Source organism: Kogia breviceps, chromosome 15 (genome assembly GCF_026419965.1).
Source record: "Kogia breviceps isolate mKogBre1 chromosome 15, mKogBre1 haplotype 1, whole genome shotgun sequence".
Lineage (NCBI taxonomy): Eukaryota > Metazoa > Chordata > Mammalia > Artiodactyla > Physeteridae > Kogia > Kogia breviceps.
This window is the reverse complement of record NC_081324.1, coordinates 28318791-28324790: the sequence shown is the minus strand read 5'-3', so window position 1 is coordinate 28324790 and position 6000 is coordinate 28318791. Positions and strand designations below refer to the sequence as shown.

General features: G+C 52.0%; 1 protein-coding gene across 3 annotated transcripts in view; it reads left to right on the top strand.

The window, feature by feature from the left end:
* The first annotated feature begins 2499 nt into the window (after positions 1-2499).
* Positions 2500-6000, top strand: part of SETBP1 (SET binding protein 1) — a 382636-nt gene continuing 379135 nt past the window's right edge. Inside the window, exon 1 of one of the 3 annotated variants that reach the window (XM_059041284.2) lies at positions 2500-2674. The gene's annotated coding sequence lies outside the window, so the exon portion shown is untranslated. Of the gene's footprint in view, positions 2675-2702; positions 2979-3269; positions 3347-6000 lie in introns of those variants that run through there. The other 2 variants (XM_067014318.1, XM_059041286.2) reach the window with 2 other exon arrangements.

Genomic DNA, 6000 nt, shown 5'->3' with positions numbered 1-6000 from the left:
CTGCATCTCTGTCTCTGTTTCCTCAATTTTAAGATGATGGGGTTTGACTAGGTGATCTCTCAGGTAAACTTTTACTGTACCATAATGCTGTAGACTTACCATCTATTATATAGTGAATTTTTAATATGCCATGTGCTCTCTGAGCTGCTTTTCAAAGAAACACAACAACATAGGATGGAAGACCCTGTAAATATGCTAAGGTTAAGAAGGGAAGGGACTTGGGCAACAAGCTTTAGTTCTGGCTCAGATGACACCAGCCAGCCATATGCTCACAGGCAAACCCCTCTGATTTCTGGAGCTCAGTTTCTCCATTTGGAAAGTGTAGGCAAAAACCCACATGCTATCTTAGTCCTCTGAGGGCTTTGGTATAGGATTTCAGAAATCTAGGTACAGAAGGAATCAGGCATCTGATTGCACAGAATCTTTGTTTTTGACATCAAATTTTGTGCCTAGATCTTTATTTCTATTATCAGTTCATATGCCCTGCTGATTTTTTTTCCTAATTAAGCATTACCTTCCCACTAATAAAAACAGTACTCCAGTATAGGGGTAACAGAAGATCTATTGAAACATTGCTCTAACAGAGGTCTTGCAGTGATGAGTAATAGAGGAAACATTTTTGACCAATCAGAACATTTCTCTGAAAAAAAGAAGACAGCAAGGGCACTTTGGTCAGAGGGCAGTGATCTGTTCAGAATCAGACTGAACCTGATCCAGGGACATGAACCAGGATGGGAGTTATGGGGGCCTCAGAGCCAGTCTCCGTTGCTGTACTTCATTACATCGTTCCTGTGAAAAGAGTGATGAGAGTGAAGAAGCTCTGTGACAGAATTCACACGAGCAGGCGACCCAGGTCTTCAGTGGCTGATGTGATTGGTGGGGGTCATTCCGAATCACTACCAAATCATTCCTCAATCCAAAGTCCCAGAACTCTCAATATAAAACGTGGTGAGCAGGAGTTCTCTCACAATCCGAGTTTTGAGTAGACTCTACACAAGGTCTTTAAGCAAAACCACTTGCAAACCTTCCTGAATCCCTATCTGTCCTATAATGTAGACACACCCCTGAGGGGTTACATTCCTCAGTTGCCCGGGGTTGCAACTGAGTGGCCTGAATAGGTCCACTTTTGCAGCCCCAATACAAATAGTCAAAGAGATTAAAATACCACCATATTTTGTATGAACTGAAGACATTCCACCTTATTCTTTTCACCATCCTTAATAGAGAATTGCATGCCAACGTCACCTCTCAGTGTCTTTCCCCTCATCAACTGTCGAATTTTTGTGAATAACGAGAAAATGCACATAAGCATCTGAATGCATACATGTCGCTTAACAAAAATATAACCCCCTGAAATGTAATTACCAGGTTAAAAAAATGCACCCAGTTTCAGAGCCTATCACATCTCGCGCCTCGGCGCGCAGTTCCCCCAACACTGCTCCTGTTGTGTCAGATAGTGGCAGTGTTGAGCCCGGGAGCCGGTGCCGAGCCCGCGGCGATCCCCGCGGCAGCCCAGTCTCCGCGGTGGACTCCGGGGCGCAGAGCCATTGGGCCTCGAGGGCGTAGGGGAGCGGGAGGGGCGCGAGGGCGGTGAGGGGTCCCCGGTCCGCCTCCACGAAGTGTTTTCCTTCTCTCCGGGCACAAGCCCCATTCCCTCCAATTGACCGAAATTCACAGAAATTCACAGCAGGAGGTTGAAGGGAGAGGTCGCTCGCCGGTTACTGGCTGTGCCTCCCCCGGCTCAAGTCGGGGAAGCGGCCCCCGATCAGCTGGGCGAGCGGTGTGGGTTCCCGCACCCCCTCCGAGGCAGATCGCGGGGTGGCTGTCCCCGTTCGGCTCCGCCGCGCTGCCGCTCCGATCCTCCCCCTCCCCCGCCCGCGCCCTCCCCCTTCCTTTCACTAGGACTCCGGGACTCGGGAGAGGGCGCGGGAGGCAGCCACTCGGGCCCGACCCCACTCCAGCGCTCGCCGGGGACGCGGGCGGGTGGCGAGGGGACGCGGCGGGGGCGCGGGTCGGGCGCGGCCATGGAGCGGCGGCGGCGGCGGCGGCGGCAGCACTAGCGACCGCGGGCGGACAAGCTGGCGGGCTGGGCCGCCCGGCGCCGCGGACCGAACTGCACAGCTCAGCAAAAGCGCCCTCGCCCTCCGCGCGCCGCCTCCTGCGAGCCCGAACCCGGCAACATTTTTTTAAGGCTCCAATCCATCCTTTGAAGAAAAGAAAAAAAAATAGCATTGATTGAAGAGACTGGGATATATATAATTTGGGGGGTTGGGGGGGCTCCTGCTAAAATTAGCCAGGCCCGCGGCGCGCGGTGTGCGAGTGTGTGCGTGCGGGCGTGTGTGTGTGAATGTGATTACTCCAGGACTCCTCGGGCTCCGGAGACGCCATTTTCCCCCTTGATATCTCTCTCCGTAAATCGGTGGCGCGGCGCAGGCGGCAGCGCCGGGCGGGAAGCGCGGGGCCGGCCGGGGCGCCCGCCGCTCGCCTCCGCCTCCGGGCGCCCGGGGGCCCCGGCGCCCCCCGAGCGAGGGTGGCCAGCCCGCGGCTCGCCGTGTGACAGATGCTCATCGCTATGGAGTTGCCGCAGCAGCACCTTCGGGGGCTCGGGCGAGCGACGGGAGCCGGGATCTGAGCGAGCGCCGGGGCCAGCGGAGCCGGAGTCGCCGGGACGTGGGTGAGCACGCGCGGCGACCTTGGCCCGGGATCCCGGCGCCCAGCCTCCAGCCACGCCGCGGGCCGCCGCACGCTCGGGGTCGGGGGCGGTGTGTGTTCCCTGCATGAAAAAGTTAAAGCTGCCTCGCCGGGGCTTTGACTTTGCACCGATGGGAAGGGGGAGACCGGGCCGAAGGGGCGGGATGCCGGTCCCGGCGAGGCTGCCGAGGATGGGCGCGATTACGGCCCGCCGGCGGTGGGCAGAGATGCTGGCTCATTTGAAGTGACTCGTTGGTGGCGGCGAGGGTGGCAGCGTCGGGCTGGAGGTCTGGGACCTTATTGAGTTTGGCCTAATCTGATCCCCCACCCCACCCCACCCCCGCTCCCCGATCCCGGCCTTCTCCCTCCCCACTCCTTTTGCACCCTCCCTCCGTCCGGCCGCTGACTGCCGGGGCTGGCGGGTTTGGCGTTGGCGGAGTGGACTAGAGAGGGGGAGGGGGGAGGGAAAGGGGTGGGAAGGCGGCAGGATATTTTTTTCTCTCTCTCTTTGTAACTTGCAGGTTAAGTGGAGCTAGAGAGCTACATTGTATCTAGTTAGATTTTTTTTTTTTTTGGGGGGGGGGTGGAATGTATCAGAATCTAACGTGTCGTTAATAGAAAGAAGAACAGGGAAGAAGTGGTCCAGCCGGCGAAGGTTGGTGTGTGCTTGCGTCGTGGCTCTGTTAGTCTTTTTCTTAAAATCTTAATCAATGGATCTGAGTCTCTTTCTCGTGCTCTCCGGTTTTGGGACTCTGAAAAGACAGGAATTCCCTTAAAAGCAGACGAATGCCTTTTTTGAAAGCACGCATTGTGTGTGTTTCTAGAGGAGCCGTGGTCTTGGGAATTAACGACCGGCTTTCCCGTTCGGCGGTTTCCAGTGGGAAATAACTCCTGAAAGGGAACACTTCAGTATCGATTTATTGTTTTCGTCTTTCAAACGATTATCTCTTTGACTAAAATACTGTAGGAGAAGTTCCACAGAGACAAAGTCAGGTAAACTGGACTGGGTAGATCTTTAGCAAGATGGTGATAACGCTGATGCTGTGTTTGGTGTCTACTTGTGATGGAAGCATTGTTGGGTAATAGCAATTTCTGATCGGTAGAGCATGCTGGCTCTACAAAAATAAGGAACTACCGAAATGCTGTCTTCCAGTCCCCATCCCCTACAGGCTGCACACACCCCTCCTCTCACAACCCACACCAGTTACAATTCTGAAATAGGATCCAACTGGAAATATTTTCTTTGGAGATCGGAAAGTTGTGCAGTTGGAAGTATGAGATGAGGCTAGAGGTACTGGGAGTGTGGGGAGTGGGTTCTTATTGCCCCTTGATGCTGCATTTATTCTTTATGTGTGTCTCTGGGTTCTGAGGGTGTGTATATTGGTCTAGGAGGACTGTTCAGGGAAGGATTTCCGATTCGTTTCCGCTTCAAATAAACTGTCCTGATAATCTCATGGTTGACATCTAATGCTAAAAGGCCAATTTGTGTTTCTCTATATCCCTGCAGAAGCTCTCCTCCGAAAGGGCAGTTTATTTTGGAATTCTACCCCAGCTACTTTTCCTTCCAAGCTTCCCCGTCCCCTTCACCACTATCCACACCTTTTTTCCTAAAGTTAGTTGGAGTCTATGGTCTTTATGGAGATACTAATATTACTTATTTTCCTCTTACATTATTTGTTATTCTCTTCCTTTTCATTCCTTTACTCTTCATCCTGTTTTTCTTCTTTTCCTGTAGTTTTATGCAAAAACTAACTTTATAAAGTCGCTATTGCCAAAACTATCTGGCAGTCCTGCCCCATCTTTTACCCTCCTGAAGTTTACACAGGTAAATCATATGTGCCCTTCCCAATCCATCCTTATCCTCAGAACGTGTGTGTATGTGTGCACACGCACACTCGTGTGTTTTGGAGGGGCAGGAGTCGTTTGGGAAAGAAGGACATGGAGAGGAGAGGAAGGGTGTTCTATGCAGGCCACATCTGCAACACTGGGGCCAGACCAGGATGGTCTGGGAGAGTTATCCTCACACACCCCAGTTGGATGTTGTCTGGCTGGGATGGGGAGGAGGAGCCAGCTGTCCAGGGGCCTGTGAGGGAGGAGAAAGTTTGTAGCACTTTAAAATGTAGCCAGTTTACAATCCCAGGTCACTCCCTCCCCTTTCTCCTGCTTTCTGTGGTTTCTGCCATCCCAAGACTAGTGGAGAGAGGCGTGATCCCTTTTGCCCTGACTTGGAAGTTCCAGGTTTCAGTTAAGCTGAAGATGCAGTATTTTCCTCTGTACTTAATTGCTTTGCCTGCTACCGAAGAAGGGCTTCAGGACAGATCAGAAGAGTATGGTTAAACACAGAGTATTTGCAAACCCCAGGGTATGTAGCCTGAGGAGATAGGAGACCGGGTACTCAGAAAGAGCTGCTTTGCACACCATCTCCCCTCCCCCATTAAGGAAATAAAAGTCTTAGTCTTTGGAAGTTGAATTGGTGTTAGAGCTGGGCCCTGGGAGCTGCTAGCCACTGTAGTAACCTGAGCGGGGCTGGGGGGAGGAGGTGGTGAGTGAATGCTATTGGGAGCCAGAGGAGGGAAACAGACTTGTCTCCCTTAGCAGGGAAAATAGATGTGTCACTGGAATAAACAAATTGGAGGTGGGGGATGGGATGGCTTGTAGTGAACATTAGGAGGAGTGGCTGAGAGGCAGTGATGTGGTTCCGAAGGGGGCCACTCATAGCTTGGGAGAAAATATCAACTGCCTTATATGTTCACGAATGGGCTAGGCAAGTGAAGGAGTGTAATCCAATCTTCGTATGTTATCATCAGAACATCTCATAGGAAGGCACTGCTGCCAGGCCCAGTTCTGGACTTCACACAGGGGAGGCCTAGGGGTGTACCTGAGTGAACCAAGGAGCCCCTTTGGTGCCACGAGGGCTTCTGGTCCTGTGAGTGCATTATTCATGGCAAGCTAGTTTGTAAATCACCTGACCTAAATGAAGGCTGGGGGCAAAGAGAGAACAGTGCTTGGAATCTTTGTAGAAAGTTTAGTTGAAAATGGTCAGTGGGGACAGGCAGGAGTTTGATGAAGAAGAAATAAATAGGTAGGCACTTTCCCCTGGATTCTTGATTCCATTTCTGCTGTTATCTTGACTTTCAATTCCATTAGGAGCGGAATCAATACTTCTCTGGCACAAAAAATGTATCTCTAGGAGGGCAGAGTTCTTTCAACCTGGTCATTATTTTTAGTTGTACTTTAGTCTCTGCTCTGAAGCTTCTATATGATATGCAAAAGGAGGAAGATGAGAGGTGGCTGGCTGTATGGAACATC